Source organism: Crocodylus siamensis, chromosome 5, assembly GCF_052110815.1.
Source record: "Crocodylus siamensis isolate JL-2025a chromosome 5, ASM5211081v1, whole genome shotgun sequence".
Taxonomy (NCBI): Eukaryota; Metazoa; Chordata; order Crocodylia; family Crocodylidae; genus Crocodylus; species Crocodylus siamensis.
Genome location: NC_143399.1, coordinates 187977318 through 187994440, shown reverse-complemented (window position 1 = coordinate 187994440; position 17123 = coordinate 187977318). Strand labels below are relative to the sequence as shown.

The 17123-nt window shown below is 44.6% G+C and overlaps 1 long non-coding RNA gene across 1 annotated transcript; it reads right to left on the bottom strand.

The window, feature by feature from the left end:
* Positions 1–7741: 7741 nt before the first annotated feature.
* LOC149865055 (uncharacterized) lies at positions 7742–16579 on the bottom strand. Its single transcript, XR_016442559.1, has 3 exons — positions 16497–16579; positions 15308–15407; positions 7742–7794 (listed from the first exon to the last, which is right to left on the bottom strand). It is a non-coding gene; the product is annotated as an uncharacterized LOC149865055 (long non-coding RNA).
* Between the last annotated feature and the right edge of the window lie 544 nt (positions 16580–17123).

Sequence of the window (17123 nt, the reverse complement as noted above, 5' to 3'; positions counted from 1 at the left end):
ATCCAAAAGTCTTTGATGCAAAGAAGAAATGCAGGGTGATAATGAAAAGCTGAATATTGTTAGTATGAATCTGTTCTGACAGAAATATGGTCAATGGTTAGTTTTTCACACTTCACTTAACATTTATTTCAAGGATGAGAGGAATGCACTACAGAAATTTCAAGCCCATTCATATGCTATGGATTCAGAGTTGTTGGGACCAACTCTCTTAAAAAAATTCTGATATCTCTTTAGCAGGCTGTCTCTTTAAGAAGCACCAGTGGTGTAGTATCACTGTGGCTACACTCACCCTCCTATCCCACTCCTTTCACTTAGCTGCCTAACTGAATTGTGTTGGACTGATGAAGTAGTAGCATGGGTAGAAGTTGGAAACTGGCATTTGGGGGCACCCAGATGTCATGTGGCCCAGAGTTGATAGCAGTCTCCTTTCAAATAACACAAAGCTGAGCAATTAGTAAGATGAAGCTTTTGGAGAACAGAAGAAAAGCTGTGAACTGTGTGTTTCTGGATGGAAAGGGGGAGGATGCATAGGAGAACTATGAGGTCCACAGTTCAATCAGAAATGTGTACTATAGATATGGAGAAGAGGGTCAAAGAGAGAAAAGCAAGGAAGGAACAGGAAAAAAGTTGTAGCAGCAGGGATAGAAAGGAGAAAGGAGTATGGGGACTGGTAAAACGAGGGGGAAGGCTTGAGGGGCAAGCAAGAGCTTGCCGTGGCAAGATAGATATATGGCTAAGTGAAGGCTAGAGCAGCAGGAGGGATCTTTCAGTTCACACACACAGGAGGAAAAGCACAAGGGGGACAACACTAGTGGCCAGGAAGGACCATAAGTGCCTCAACAGAGTGACCCAAACTGCATGATTCTGGACAGTTTCATGTAACTTAAAGAACAACATAAAGCGCTGAGCTAATTATAAGCAGGTGGTAAGGAAAAAAAAGAACGACTTCAATAGAAAAGCAACTCTTCATATGGGACTTAATCCAAAGCCCATTCCAGTCAGTCGGAAGACTTCTACTAAGTTCAGTGGGCTTGAGATCAGGCCTATGGAGTATAAGGGGCGGATAACATGGATGGAAGGTCACCTAAATGCATGACCTCTGCTATGGGGTTAATATCAGAGACCACAAGATGGTCCTTCCTTTTAAATATATGTCAAACTCCTTTTCAAAACTGTTTACATTGCTTGTCCCTGTTGTTGTCCTTGGTGCATTACACAGTTCATTCTCTGTGCAAAGAAATTCTGCCTAAATTCCTTTGGTGCCTGGCCCTTAGCTGGAGTTCATGCCTTTTTGCCCTTGCATTTGTCACTAGCAAAAACTTCCTTGTAGCATCTCTCCTCGCTTTTCCCTTTAGGGTTGCGTATTATGTGAAGCCTCCTCTTAATCTTCTGTCTTCTAATAATACAAACCTAAATGACATCTCAGATCCCTGAATAATCAAGATGCTTCAGTAGCTGTTTGCTTCTGGACAGGGTCTATTATGCCAACCCTTTTCCTATAATGTATTTTTCATAGCTGGCTGGGAATATGCCATATTTGGGCTTTAAAGCGGTCTCTTTAATAGCACTCAGCTGATTTTGTTCCGATGTATTTGTTAACCTTTTCTGTACCAGAGTTTTCCCCCCTCATTTCTCACTGTTATTCAGCACTGTTGCTAATTGTGGTAGAGTTTTATGTGCCATTAATCTCCAATGCTTTTCTTGTTTAATGTTTCGCAATGCATGACTATCCAGTATATGTTCCCTTTCCTTGTTTTTTGTTTCCAAACTCATTACCTTAGATTATGTACTTTGAATTTTATAAACTACTTATCTCTCTCTAGCTCATAGACTATGTGTTCAGAATTTTGTTACCCTCTTCTCCTGTTTTGACTGCCCTTTCACTTCTTTATCATCAGCAAATGTAATCCACTTTTCTGAATCTTCCTTCTTCTAGGTCATCAATATATAAAGTGAGCGAAGTCGATCCTAGTGCTAATCCTTGTGACACTTCGCTAGTCATATCCTTACATGTGGAACTGTTTGCATTCAGTTACTATTGTGCTTTTTTTCTTTTTGATCTTTCAGATTAGTTCTTTGCCCATTGAAGTACCTCATCCTTTACAATTCTATATGGCATGCTGAGTCATAACAAGTCTCTTTATTAAAATAACTTCTTATAGACTTGCTGCTACTGCAGCTAGCATCCCAGACATGTGTAAACAGACTGACTTCTTGGTGCTGTCTCCAAAATCTTCTGTCGTTCCTTCCATTTTCCAAGAAGTTTGCTACAGGCCTGTGTTTGGAGCAGTATGGAGTACCCTCAGGAAGACCAGCTCTTTTGAGAGTCTGCCATTTGTCCTTTCCAGTGTGCCAGGCTAAAGCTAGGTTCTCCATGTTTCTCCAGGCCAAGGGCTGCTACTATGCCATGAGGAAACATAAGAAGGTTGATCCTTTCATCTTCTCCTTAAACAAACTCATTGAATTAGAGATGTACCTTCCTGCTATCAGCTCTTTTTACTACAGCAAAAAAAATGTTATTGGTGTTTGTTGAAACACCATCTCCCTTTTGTGAATTCATACTCAATCTTCCTAATTAAATTATAATTTCCCTCATGTCTGTCCCTGACTAATATTTTGAAAAGTTTCCTCATGCTGCCATTGGACATACAATACAGATCTCTTGTTTTATGAGGTTTCCTGTCACCTTTTCAACTTTGCAGCGGGGAAGGCTGAACTTATCTAGTGCAGTGGACTGGGAATCAGAAGTATTGGGTTTTATTTCTGGCTCAGATACAGATTTCCAGAATGAACTCCTAACAAATTAAGTGTTTCAAATTTACATTTGTAAATGGAGATAATGTTTCCCTACCTCACAGGGGTACTGTATAGATAAAAGCTACCCAGATGCATTGGTGATAAGAGCCATATGGATAGATCAGTAGATTGCACTGTTATTAATTGCTACAGTTTGTACTTTTATCAGATGATCTCACTCAGACTGATTTCAATACATGTTAGGCACCTAAATATGTTTAAGAATCTGGTCTAATGTCCCTGACAAACATTACAGTTCAAACCCTCTGTCTGGCATAAGCATTAATCTGTCTATTGAGCAGATGGGCATGTTGAATTGAGGCAAAAGCATGATTTGTTAGAGGGCATCTGTGGATGCTGTGTACAGAAAAGCACTGAGCCTTGTCTTTTCATCTACTACATAAGGTTTCATAACATGTGACTATGGAGTAGGTAGTATATTTTCTTCATTTTTATTCTGTTCGGATTTCAGCTAGGACAGCTTCCACCAGCTGAGTATCTGCCACAAAATGCCAAGATTTGTCAGTGGAGCCTACAGGTTTCTCCATAAACAAATTGTTTAGGAAATGGGTTGGATACTTTCCTGAATAAAGATCTAATTTACCTACCAAGCCAGGAAGAAGTTTTTCAATGGAACAGTTTAATGTGCGGCACTACGACTAGAGGAAAGGGTCATCATGGTAAATATAAGGATAAGAAATAAGATGCAATAAATAGATTAAATTGCAACTGATTCAAAGTCAGGTCAAAAAGGGGATGGCAACAAAGAAGGAACCACATCGACCAGAAGCAGGAGGGAAAGAAACAACCTATACAATTCAAAACACTTAGTATAAGTGCCTGAGTCTGGGAACAAAATAAAGAACTGTGAAGGGAATAAGTTATGCACTCCATAGTCATGCATTATAAAATGTTAAACAGGAGCAGAGAGCACCAGGCTCAATACGTTCAGCATACTGCATCCACAGGTGCTGCCGTTATGGATGCACATCATAAATCTGTAGGGCACTAAAGCAATTAATACTTCCCCCATCTTTCTGAATGCCATTTTTTTCAGCATGTTGGATCCCATCTGGTCTCAAATTCTATCATTCTTCAAACATTTCAATTTCTTGATTACCTGTCAGGTCAAGATCCTATATAGTTTTTCCCTTTTAATATTTCTTCCACCCCACATGGGAAATTTCCATGTGTTCCTGACATCTGTCACTGATCCCCTTTTGCAAACCCCAAGACAATGCACCAATTAATTTATTTACTTCAGCAAAGTCTACTTCTTCTTTCAAGAAATGAACCATGCTTTCTCTGAGAGGATTGTTGTGCCCTTTATTCCTTAGACTTATGTTCTTCCATTGTCTTATATACAAATTTTTTGATGGAGAAGAAGCTGCCTTTGGGATCTAGAGAGGACTATCTTTTAAGGTCACAGATAATGCCATTATGGATGGAGCTGTCTTCATTACATTTGTCTAGTAGATAAACTGCTTTCCAGGACTTCTGTCAGCTACAATGTTCCTACAAGCTGAGGAGTACCTTCAGTTCATTAATCCTGGGCAGAAATCAATGTCTAACATACATTATTTTGATAAGAAAACACTCTCTTGTTAAGACAGGTTAACTGTGCCTAAAAGTTTATATTTTGTTTCAGATTTGTATCGTCTTCCTTTCCTTTTTTTGCCTTCAATGGTGCTACTCAATAAATAAATACTAAATAAAGAAGAGTTGGGTGTGAAATTTTGATTTGGAACCGAGTTAGAATTCTTACCCACCCTGCTCAGGGCCATGAAGTGTTCAGGTCCCAGAGTTTGATTAGGACTCCTGCTGTCTAGGAATTTTTTTCAAGAAACCATTTTAATTTATAATGATAAATGAAAAATTGTTATCGTTGTTATTTTTCCTTCCAGCAGCCCAGTGAATCCTTAACCCTCTTGCACGAGCCATAGGATTCAGTGTGGGTCAGTGAAAAATCTTCCCCTGCTAGCTCTCTGAACCTTCAGGTGCAGTCTGAGTGGTGAAAGGGGTCTGGGGGCTCCAAGAATGGGGGAGGGGGGACACGAGTAGGCTGGACCATGTCTATGCAGGTGAGAGGGGGATGTCAGGGGTCTCTGGGAATTGCAGGGGCAGGGGTGGGCTGGCTCGTGTCCATGCCAAAGGAAGGGTGGGTGGGTCTGGAGTCTCTGGAGGTGGTGGAGTAGAGACAGGCTAGCAGGATGGGGACTGATCAGGGGATTTGTGCACAGGGTTGGGTCAGGTCTGGAGTCCGGTGATATAGTGGGTGGCTTTCCTCCACCAGCTCAGGGTGGGGGTCTGACACCCCCTGGGCTGTGTAAAGGGGCTGGGCTTTCCTAGCCCCTCAGCTGTTAGGGGGCAGGGTTTTCCTGCATCTGAGACTGCAGCAGTAGAGTGCAGCTTGAGTTGCACAGTATCTCGCTTGTTGGGTGGGGGAGCAAGGACGCATGCTGGGATGCTGGAGAGCACCACCAAAGCTCCAACAATTGAAAAGATATACAAGTTGAATCTCAGAGATAAGTTTATCCCTGATGCAGCGGACATGTCTACTGTATCAGCCATTTTTTGTCTGATTGAAGTACTGCAAATGCTTGTACACCAAGCATTTCAACTGGTGAAACTGTAACATCTGTACCTGCCCTGAGTTAGCCTGTAGGAATTGCTAAAGAGGGAGGTATAGGGTGTGTGGGAAAGGGAGAAGTGCTCATGTTCCCTCTATCCCAGCTGAATGACCAGATTAAAAGGTTCTTTTTGTGCTTTTATTTTGGTCCAATTAATCTTTCATTCTTTTTTTATGATGCGGCAAATGTCAGCAGAAAGAGTGGAAAGTGTCCCCCTTTCCCAGACCAGCTTTCAGCCTGAAGGTCATTTCCTTGTATGTGTGATCTAGGTTTGAACTCCCTCAAGCTCTGGAAGGCACAAGTTCTGTTTTCTGCCTCTTGAGTAAGTGTGCTAACCACTGAGATATAAAAAGGGGCACAAAGATTGGCAGGGCCCTCCTCTTTTGTCCTTCTGGAATGTCACAGGAATGCTCGGGAACACTTTTTACACCAGGCTTGTCATGGAATTTAAATGAAGCAATTTCTGGATCCCAATTGGGTTTGGGCCTGAGATAGAGGCCAGCTGCACAGCTGTGCTAGAGGGCAGCCATTCTGGCCATGTGCAGAGCAGAACGTTAAGTACCTAGAGAGCTCTAGTGATAAAAAAAACAGGGTTCGAATTATGTGGGAGCTTGGGGGACTCAGCCCCTCCATAAGAGATAAGAACCCCCCCGTAAGATTTGAAAATCATAACGTGGGGGGTCTCCGATTTTATTACAGTATTGTGATGGGCAGCCCAGTTTTTGGGGTTTTTTGCAGACCCCTCCAAGAGTCAAAGTGTAATTCAAACCCTGATGAAAATTTAAGAGCATAAGAGGTGAGCTAGGGTTACACTAATGCAGTTCCACATCATTAGGGTTGCACCAATGCATATGAAAGCTGAATTTGGCCATAAGATCAAAACTGCCCACAAATACTTGTAAGCCACTTGTATCCTCAGCAGGTCTCATTTGAAGCAGACATCTGTCCCTTAGTCATTGAAGTGGAGGCTTTCACAATTTCCACCGTTTCAGCAGCTTGACATTTCTTATAAAACATAAATTCATTCATTTTTTTATTCCTCAATCTCATTTTGTAGCCTGATTGTCAGACAACAGGAGCAAAGACAGCAGGGCTGATGAACAGTTGTAGGCTTCAGTTCAGATGCTTTAAACTGGGAGAATTCTGATGTCCCATGGTCTCTTTGGGCTGAGACCTACAATAATGAAGCAGACGGGATACTGCTTCAGTTATCTCATTATCTTACAACCCCAAGCAACCTTCTGACATATTATATTGATTAAAGCAAAAGAAACTTGGGCATTTCAGCATAATTTATGCAAACTCAAACCAATAATTAAAACTACTAATTAGCTATTGGTATCTGATTCTATAATAATCTGGAAACTAAGATAAGAGAAACAATGCACAGAAGTCTTGTTCAGTAATAAGGAGTTTGGTTTTCATACCCCGGCAGTGATCATTAATTTTGCTATGTTTTGATTTAGTGTTTGTGTTAATATATTCTAGTGTGTCTGAGGATATGAAAGTAACACCTGGTGTGCTCTGAGCAAATGCTTCTCTGCTTCAGGAGGAAAGCCAAAGGGGACAGGCAGCTGAACCTAAAGCGTCATTATAAATAGGCTTGTGGGAATAAATGCCCAGGTTTGCTAGGAATAAAGCAAAGTAAGAGAAAATATACATAAATACGTATCTTTATACCTGCACACACACTGGGAGGAGGGTTAGAGGAGAGTTTTTGCTGAGAACTTTGTTTTTGCATATATTTAAACAATGCAGGACGTCTACATGCAGGCTTTGTTTACATGTACATGCATTTTTATGTTTGCAATTTGTTAGCAGAGGCAGTAAGCCCAATTAAAAAAAAAAGCCTGTGCTCAGAGGTTTAATTTTGCTGATATCACCAGGCTGTCAAAAGGTGGATATTCCTCCTAGAGTTGAACATGCCAGCGCTGAGCTGTTCTAAGCAAGAGCATAAATGAAGAAAATAGACTGTATTTTATTTCCTTTTCTGCAAAGCTGTCTCTTCTGTAACCAACACCCCTGTGAGCTACACTCCCCTCCTTATGCATAATTGTGATCTGGTAACTTACATAGTTAGCTTATTGCATAAATAAGTCTCCAAGAATAACAGACAGAGTCACTGACCCCTGAGACATGAATACAAAATATGTTCACACCAATCTAAGATGCTGGATTGCTGGAGAAGTGTGGCATAAACTTAATCAACATTATCTCAAAGACGGATACATCTACTTTTTAATTTCAATACATAAATACATCATTGTCCTTTGAAAACAGCTTTTACTTGACTATGCTTTTTTCCAAACATGTTGGTGCTTGAATCAAATTCTGTATGATGCGGCATTTCCCACTGGTACAATACCTACTAGAGAAAATAAAATTAACTTCACTTTAGTGTTCTCTTTATTAAACTCATCTTTAAAATTAGTAGTATTCTACCTGTTTGTGATACAAAGGCAGAAAGATCTTTTTAGGTCTCTTTTCTTCTCAACAGTTTGCAGGCAAAGTGGTTTTTTGCTTGGGTCTCCCTCATTTCCACTCTCCCATACACACACTTTCTTCTGTCCTTTCCATTTACATACATTAATTTCGTGATTGGTAAAGTCCTTTGGTGAGCAAGGTGAAAATAATGGTTGGTGAGCTAGAAGGCTAATTAATTAATACTCCACTGAGCAGGGGCAGATCCATGAGGGTAAACTGGTATAGCTGCACCCACCTTTGATTCCTGCATCACCCAAACTTTAAACTAAGTGCCTGGGAGAGGCAGAGGCATTTCAATTCAAGCAGTGCTGAGAGAGTCAATTGATCATTATCATCTCCCTCATTCTTGCTAATCTCTGTCTACTCCACAGGTGTTAATGACTCCCTATACTTTTGACGGTCATGATGTTCCAGTATACAGTCTACCTTTCTTCTGCAATTTTGCTATCTGTTAGCCATTCCTTGGTAGTGTCTCTTCTATTTCACAGCCCTGCAAATTGTTTTTAGTGCTATCTAAAAATCTTAACTCAGGTGGTCATATTAAGTTAGGTGTAAACATTCCTGATAATGAAATACTGGAGGCACTGTCAAGATGTTCAAGGTTACGTTTTGTTTTATCAATCTGAATGAGATGTGCATTTAAGTATAATGTCTACAGAACTAATGACACTATATCTTTGAATACAACCAACCCCTGCTTAGCACTCTTAATTGGTTCCTGAAAAAACGAGCGTTAAGCAAAACCGAGTGTTAAGCAAAACCAACTTTCAATTTCTAAAGCCATCAAAATCACTTCCTAAAGCCACCATAATCACTTGTTAAAGCCACCAGAATCACCAGAATCAAGGCTGCCAGAATTAGTGTCAGTTTCGATGCCAGCTGTACAATGCCCATGAGCGTTATAACAAAACTTGCTGAGTGCTAAGAGGAATCAGGCATCAATATAAAATGAGCGCTATAGCGAAATAGCACTAAGCAAAATGGTGTTAAGCAGGGGTTGCCTGTATTTTGACTATTTTTTGCCTTGTGTGTTGGGTTTTTTTAATTGTATATATAATCTAGCAAATTAGTACACATTCAAATACTTATATTTTTTTTGCTTTGATAGTAAACCCCACAATATAGTTGCCAGCACATTTCTAAAGCATCTAGTTTCTTTTTAACTGGAGAAAAACGTGTGTTGTGTTATATGTTATAATGTATCACGCTACCTGCACCCCCTTTTCAAAATCCTAGATCCATCCATTTAGAATATTGTTTTGAACAATGCTGGAAAATGAAAACAATAAAAAAACTGCACATGCACAAACCAAAACTTCCTTGTAATCCAGTATGAGAAAAACATGAGCCATGGAATCCTGAACTGCAAGATGATTCAGACCTCACAGTTTGTTTCAAGTGTATCTCTAAATAAAACTGGAATAAGAAGTAGGGTATGATGTGTTTAGAGTTGCATTCTTTATTGGGTGACAGCACTACCAAACAGAGTAAAGGGATAGTGTATCATTGAGCTGATGAAGAAACCACCGCCGTTAGCCATAGCTTCTAAGGAATTTTTAAAACAAAAAATGCCACAGGTGAAGAGAAAGGGCAGTATAAAAAGTTTTTGGAGACTTAAAGCAGCCTGGTTGCTCGTCATTTTTTGATACTCAGTTTATGGCAGTGCTAGGCGTTTAACAGTTATTCAAGGGCTAATTTGCTGAAGCTCAGCGACAGGGCATCATTTGCACCTGTTTGACTCAGGGTGGCCTCAGTGCCAGTAAGGGGAGTCACCAACGACTGCCTGCTTTTGAAGGGATCATAAGAAGTCTGCTCGGGATACAAAGGCCAGGAAGGCACTGGCTTCTCATTTCCCCCTGGCGGCTACCTTTCCATTCAGCACTATCTGCTTTCAGGACTGTGATGACCATGTAGGCATTTTCAGCAGAAAAGTAGCTTTAAAATTTGACAAAGTTGTAGCTGCTTTCCATAGTCACAGCATCCTCTCTTTGATGTTCAGCTTCTGGGAAACAATGCAAGCTTTTCATTAGAGGAATATGGAGTAAAGTAGGTCAATCCGGCTATGGTCTGTAACAAGTATTATCACTGAGGCCTTTTTGAAATTTAGTGTTCAGACTCAAAATACCGGTGCACATTTTAGTGTTCGCTGCATATAATCAAGGTATCATTGTTTCAAGATGGCTGAACATGTACAGCATCTGGGAATGCTGGAGGAACATGCAAACTAAGACATGATTTGTATGTGAATGCTAGTGGGAAATTAATAACAAGAGCCATGAATTCCACAGAGTTGGATCTCAGGCTTTTATTCAAATGAAAGTTCTCAGTATTTATTCAGTATTTGAGACAAAGCCAGTCAAATCATAATTTATACCTGCTTTTAAATAAAACCATAAAGCCACTTGAGAAAAGCTACAAGTCAGCTAGATCAGCCTACCACTTCTGCTAAGGATCTTTGCACTAGCCTCAGAAACTGCCTCTTCTTCAGAAATCTATCCTTTTTACTAGGCAGACAGGATGAGAGAGGAGGAAGTTATTCTGACCTTTTCAAACTGCAGAAGTCATCTGAATTATGTTTTCTTGTTTATTAGAAAGAAGAGCTAGTTGCAGAGGGTCAGAGATCACATTATGGATCCAAAGGAAAGAGCTTGAACCCTCCTCTAAACTCACAACTGGGGACATTCCCAGGTTTCCTTGGTGCAAATGGCTAACTGGTTTCTTGGGCCATAGAATTAAAAACAGTTCGATATATACTAGCCACGTCATTCTCTTCTATGTCATTGACTACAGAATCTGGCATGCCTAAAGCACATGGCTGTATCCAGATAAGCGGAGGTGTGCATTTCCAGTGGCATAAATTGCCTCAGTGCATGCCCCTGCACATGGACCTCATTGCAGGACAAATTGTTCCACAGATGTGCAGATTTTGCCCATCTCCTCTCAGCTCTTCAGCCAGGGAGAGCTAAAGGCCTTACCTGGTATCCTGGTGATGTGCTGTAGCAGCAGGGACAGCACGAAGGCCAGGCCAGCAGCCAGAGTATTGCCCGGCCTCCATTTCATAGTTTCATAGTTTCTAGGGTCGGAAAGGACCTGAGCAGATCATCTAGTCCGACCCCCTGCCATGGCAGGAAAGAATACTGGGGTCAAATGACCCCAGCAAGATGTTCATCTAACCTCCTCTTAAACACCCCCAGGGTAGGAGCCTGCACCACTTCTCTTGGAAGTTGGTTCCAGACCCTAGCTGCCCTGACCGTGAAGTAGCGCCTCCTGATATCTAACCTAAACCTACCCTCTGCCAGCTTGTGACCCTTATTCCTGGTCACTCCTGGCGGTGCTCGGGGGAACAGGGACTCCCCCAGTGCCCGCTGATCTGCCCTGACTAGTTTAAAACAGGCCACAAGATCCCCCCTCAGCCTTCTCTTTTGGAGGCTGAACAGGTTCAGGTCCCGTAGCCTCTCCTCATAGGGCCTGCTCTGTTGTCCCCTGATTATACGAGTGGCCCTCCTCTGGACCCTCTCCATGCTGTCGACATCCCTCTTGAAGTGTGGCGCCCAGAACTGGACGCAGTACTCCAGCTGCAGCCTGACCAGTGCCTCATAGAGGGGGAGGATCACCTCTTTGGACCTGCTCGAGATGCATCTGTGGATACATGCCAAGGTGCGGTTGGCCTTCCTGATTGCCTCCCCACACTGTCGGCCCATGTTCATCTTGGAGTCAGTGATGACCTCCAGATCCCTTTCCGCCTCCGTGCTGACAAGAGGGGAGTTCCCCAACCTGTAGGTATGGTGCCGGTTGTTCCTCCCCAGGTGCATCACCTTGCACTTGTCTGTGTTGAAACCCATCCTATTCTCGTCTGCCCACCCTTGTAACCTGTCTAGGTCTGATTGTAGCCTGTTGTGTCCTTCCAGTGTGCCCATGTCCCCCCATATCTTAGTGTCATCAGCAAATTTGAACAGGGTGCTTTTTACCCCCTCGTCCAAATCGCTGATGAAGATGTTGAACAGTGCGGGCCCGAGGACCGAGCCCTGTGGAACCCCACTGCCCACATCCTTCCAGGTTGAGAAGGACCCATCCACTACCACCCTCTGGATGTGGCCTTCCAGCCAGTTGGCGACCCGTTTGACTGTGTGGGTGTCTACGCCACAGCCCCCCAGTTTCTTAATGAGAACGGGGTGTGAGACAGTGTCGAAAGCCTTCCGGAAGTCCAGGAAGACTATGTCCACTGCTACCCCTGCATCTAATGATCTGGTGAATTACCTGGTGGTAAAATGCCACCAGGTTGGTCTGACAGGACCTGCCACTGATGAACCCGTGTTGGTTGCCCCTAAGCATGCAGTCTCCTGCTGGCCCCTCCTGGATGTGTACCAGCATAATTTTCTCAAACAGCTTGCCTAGGATCGAGGTAAGACTAACTGGCCTTATAGTTTCTCAGGTCCTCCTTCCTGCCTTTTTTGAAGATGGGAACCACATTGGCCCTCTTCCAGTCCTCCGGTACCTCACCAGAGCACCACAAGTGCTTGTAAAGTTGTGCCAGGGGACTTGCGATGACCTCGGCCAGTTCCTTTAGAACTCTAGGGTGGAGATCATCCAGACCGGCTGACTTGAATACGTCCAACCCCTCCAGAAGCTCCCTAACTAAATCCTCGCTAACCCGTGGCCCAGGTGTGCCTCCCCTGGGGCCCGAGGGGGGCCCAGCAGGGAGGTGGCTGTTCTGGTCCCTACTTAGCAAGACAGAGGCAAAGAAATCGTTAAACATGTTAGCTTTGCCGTCTGGTGTGACTACCAAGTTTTCCATGGCGTCCTGCAAGGGCCCCACATTACCCGGGACCTTCTTTTTACCCCCTACGTATTTAAAAAAGGACTTCTTATTGTCCTTAATCCGGGAAGCTAGTCCCAGTTCCATCTCTGCCTTGGCCTTCCTAACTACACCCCCACATCCCCGAACAACTACAGAATAGTCCTCCCTGGTGATGACCCCTTCTTTCCATTGGGTGTAAGCCTCCTTTTTAGCAAGGAGACATTCCCAGATGCTTTTGGTGAGCCACAGAGGCTTGTGTGCTCTCCTGCTCCCTTTGATCCTTGTTGGGATTACCTTCCTTTGGGCTTGGAGGATCGTCTCCTTAAGGAGCGACCACTCTCCTTGGACACCTGGCTCCCCTCCCCTCCGGGACCTCAGCGCTTCTCCAACTATCCTCCTTAGCTCGTTGAACTCTGCCCTCCTAAAATCTAGGGCTGCTGCCTTACTACATGCCTTTGCCACTTTGCACTGTATGGTGAATTCCAGCAGGCGATGATCACTGTCACCCAGGCGGTCGAGCACCCGCAGCCCCCTCACCAGGTCGTCACCCATGGCCAGCACTAGGTCCAACAAGGCGTCCCTCCTGGTGGGGCTGTGCACCTCCTGGGTTAGATGGAGGTCCTGCACTCTGGCCAAGAACCTACGTGAGCGTTCAGACCTGGCTGACTGCTCTTCCCAGCAGATGTCCGGGAAATTCAGGTCCCCCATGACTACCACATCCTTAGCCTTCACTACCTCTGTGAGCTGACCCAAGAATTCCTGGTCAAGCTCTTCTCCCTGGTTGGGAGGTCTGTAGTAGACTCCCACCATTAAGTCCCTTTCCTATGGGGTTTTTCTGTCCCCATGTCAACCTGATGTATTCCTATGGGAACTTGCAGGCACAATGTCAGCCCCATGTATTCCTATGGGGTTTATACTGGTGTGTGTGTGTATGTGTGTATGTGTGTGTGTGTGTGTGTGTTGCACCACTTTTTCTTTGTCTTTTTTTTGCTACCAGGAAATCCCAGTAGCAAATATTGCTGCTGCATTGCAAATTTGTAGTGCAGCACAAGTTTTAACATTCACCACATGATTTGTGGCAATACAAACAGAATTGTGGCACCACAAACTGCATGCCCCTGCTTGTCTGGATGCAGCTTTTGAATGTAAGCGGAGGCTCTGATTCTGTCCTGTAGCTCTCAAGCCCCTGGACTTCCTGAAGCCCTGCACATACTAAGCTATCTACTCAGAGGTTCTATGTGACACGGTGGGGTCTTAAGAACTGATCTTCCTTGCACTTCCAAGAACAACCTGCCTTTTGTTAAGGACTGTTTAATCCAGGGGTGGGCTAATATTTTGGGTGAGGGCCACTTACCAAGTTTGGGTAAGCTGGCAAGGGCCACAAAAGTAGCCCCACCCCTTGACAAGTGCCCCACCCCTGGTTGCCATCTTGTGATGAGAAGTCCTGCCCCCTAGCCCTTGACCTTTGGCCCCAGCAGTCCCTCCCCTTGCCCCCAGAAGTACTCCTTTCAGCAAGGGGTTTTTCCATCTTGGAGCCAGAAAAATACCAAATTATATTTTAAAAGAAAACATGTACAACATACATTAATTTGAGTTCAAAAAATGTTTTTGTCCTGATGTACTTGTGTTTGTGTAGTGTACATAGAGGTGATTGCAAAATGGCTAAAATGAAGTTTTATTCTTGTATGTTGTGGGGGGTGGGTATAAGTTTGTGGGGAGCTGTGAGCGTGCGGATTATGTAGAGTGTGGAGGAGGTCATGGGTATGTCTGTGGGAGTGGATAGGTGTGAGGTGGAGTGAGGGAGCATATGGGGTGTGTGTGGATATGTGGAGTGTGGGTGGGTATGGGGTTTGTGGGCGGTTGTGTAGAGGGGTGTGAGGGGGTGGGGGTCTCCGTGTATGGCAGTGTGACTGGGGGTGTGGGTGCATGTTTACGGTGGGGTGTGCATGTGGGACTCACCCTACAAATACACACACACTGTCTACCCCTGCCTACACTCCCCTCCCACTCCTGGCCTTGGGGTACTGGCATGGCCCATGCTTCCCACTCTGGCAGTGCAGCCTGGGGCCATGTGGGACTGGAGCAGTGTTGGGGCAGGAAGGCAAGGAAAAGGCTGGGAGTGGAGCGGGGCTGCGCTGCTTGGTCCTGCTAGCTCCCCCTGGCTCCTAGTGCCTCTGGCTCCTGTCATCTTTGATAGGTAGCCAGGAGCAAATAAATATTAATATACTAATTTTTTAGGGGCCCCACGGACTGGATAGAATGGCCTGGTGGGCTGAACCCAGCCCGCGGGCCATATTTTGCCCTCCCCTGGCTTAACCTGTAATAACTAAATAATTACATCCAAAACTTTGAACCAACCAACAACTGAACACATTCAGAGGCATTTTCAGCTAATTACAAATATATATATTTTTTAACATCTGTAGTTCATGGCTTTGTATCCTGGTTTCTTCTCATAAAAGATTCAGAATTACCAAAAATATCATGAGTCAGCCTCTTCTTCAAGTATTTCCTGCCCTGTGGGAAGTAGTAAATATAATGAGAGAAAAAGAAATTGTTCCTGTGGGATTTCCCATCTACTTTCATAGACTCAAGGTACCTGATCATCCTGGGAAATGTATGGATGAAGCAACCATTAATTTCAGTGCAGACGTCTGTGTGCATCTCTCAGGCCCAAAGGTTCAGGAACTTGGGGATTGCTATAGACAAGGTTTGGATAAGAATCAATCCGTTCAGTTTCAGTCACCAGACAAAGCTCGACTCCACCTTTTGCAATTCACTCATCACCAGGAATCCTGGTTTTCTGTTTAAAAAAAACCCAAATTCTCTGATTTAACCCACCAACCTCCTCCAAATCCACATTTTTCTGTGATTACAATGAAACACCACTATGTATACATGTATCAGTAGAACACAATATTTTATTTATTTACAATTTTAAAGCAATTTGGAATCCTTCCAGTGTTTCAGTCATTATAATAAAAAAATTCTAAATACCTATATATTTTGGCTTTTTTTTATCATGAAAAATCAGAGTCCCCCCTGCCCCTTAGCTCATCAGGACACAGATCCAGCTGCAGATGTTACCTACTGCTGGTTTGTGGCACTGAGCAGCCCTCATATGCTGGTGCTCTTCTCCTGCCCATACTGTTGCTCCTCATTCCCAAGCCACAGACCCCTGCCAGCCCTCTGATGGCCAGTACCCCTCACTCCTGACCTACAGCCCTTTGGCCCTACCAATGGCCCTCACTCCTGACCCACAGCCTCCCCAGCTCACCTAGTGCCTCCCACTCCCATCCCATTGCTCCCCATCCCCAGGCCCCAGCCCCCCAGTGTGTGAGGAAGGGGGAGGTGTTGACACAGGTAACACATGGAGAAGCCAGGATGGAACAGGTGTCACATTGAGAGAGTGTGGGGGGGTCATTTGCCACACCCAGATTTCTGCTCCCACAGTGAGGCATGGGGGCTGCATCCTGGCTGGACTAGCTTCAGGAAGGAGCTGCCTGTCTGCCCCAGCAAGCAGGACCCAGTGTGTGAGGGAGTGATGCATTGCCATGGCTAGCAAGGTAAGGTACAGCAGCAGTGGTGATGGTGGCAGCATGGAGTTGTGGCCGGCAGCCATGGCAGTACAGTGCTCCCTCCCATGCCAAGTCCTGCCTGCAGGGCCACAGACATAGCTCCTGCCCAGAGCTGGTCTGGCCAGGCTGCAGTCCTATGCCACACTGTGGGGGCAGAAATTCTGCCCCCCCAACCTCACCTATGTACCCCCACCATCCCCATAGACTTACCTGGAGGGAGCTGCCAGAGCTGCTCTCCACCACACTGCCTGGCTGCCATGTGCATGTGTGTACATGGCAGCCTGCGAGGGGAAATCCATTGTTTCCTTGGTTTTTTTCCTTTAAAAGAGAAGAATCCACATTTTTCTGTGACAAACACAAAACCTAGACCCCTGCTCATTAGAGCTGTCTGAAGTTTTGGGTGGTGATTCGATCTGGAGGCGATTCAGCCTGATTTGGTGGCTGAATCTCTGAATCCAAATCAAATCAGGGGACCAACTTAAAGGTCCAAATTGAGTCAAAGCTCCCCGAATCTTTTCCAAAGATTCGGAGAGCTTTCATGATTCGGGCAGTGCCTGGTGGCTGCAGCAGAGAGCTGCAGCTGACTCTGAGCTGGTAAGTACTAGGAACAGAGGAGGGAGGGGCTGGGGGCACCAGGGAGGGGACCACAGGGGGGGACCCCTGCCAGCCCCCTGATCCCCGCTTCTCCCCCAGCATCCCCATGGCTGCCCTGCCTCCCCCACCTCAGTACTTAAATAAAAAGCCTTTGTGCTCACCAGGTGATAGTTTAATAGTTTCTAGGGTCGGAAGGGGCCTGAGTAGATCATCTAGTCCGACCCCCTGCCATGGCAGGAAAGT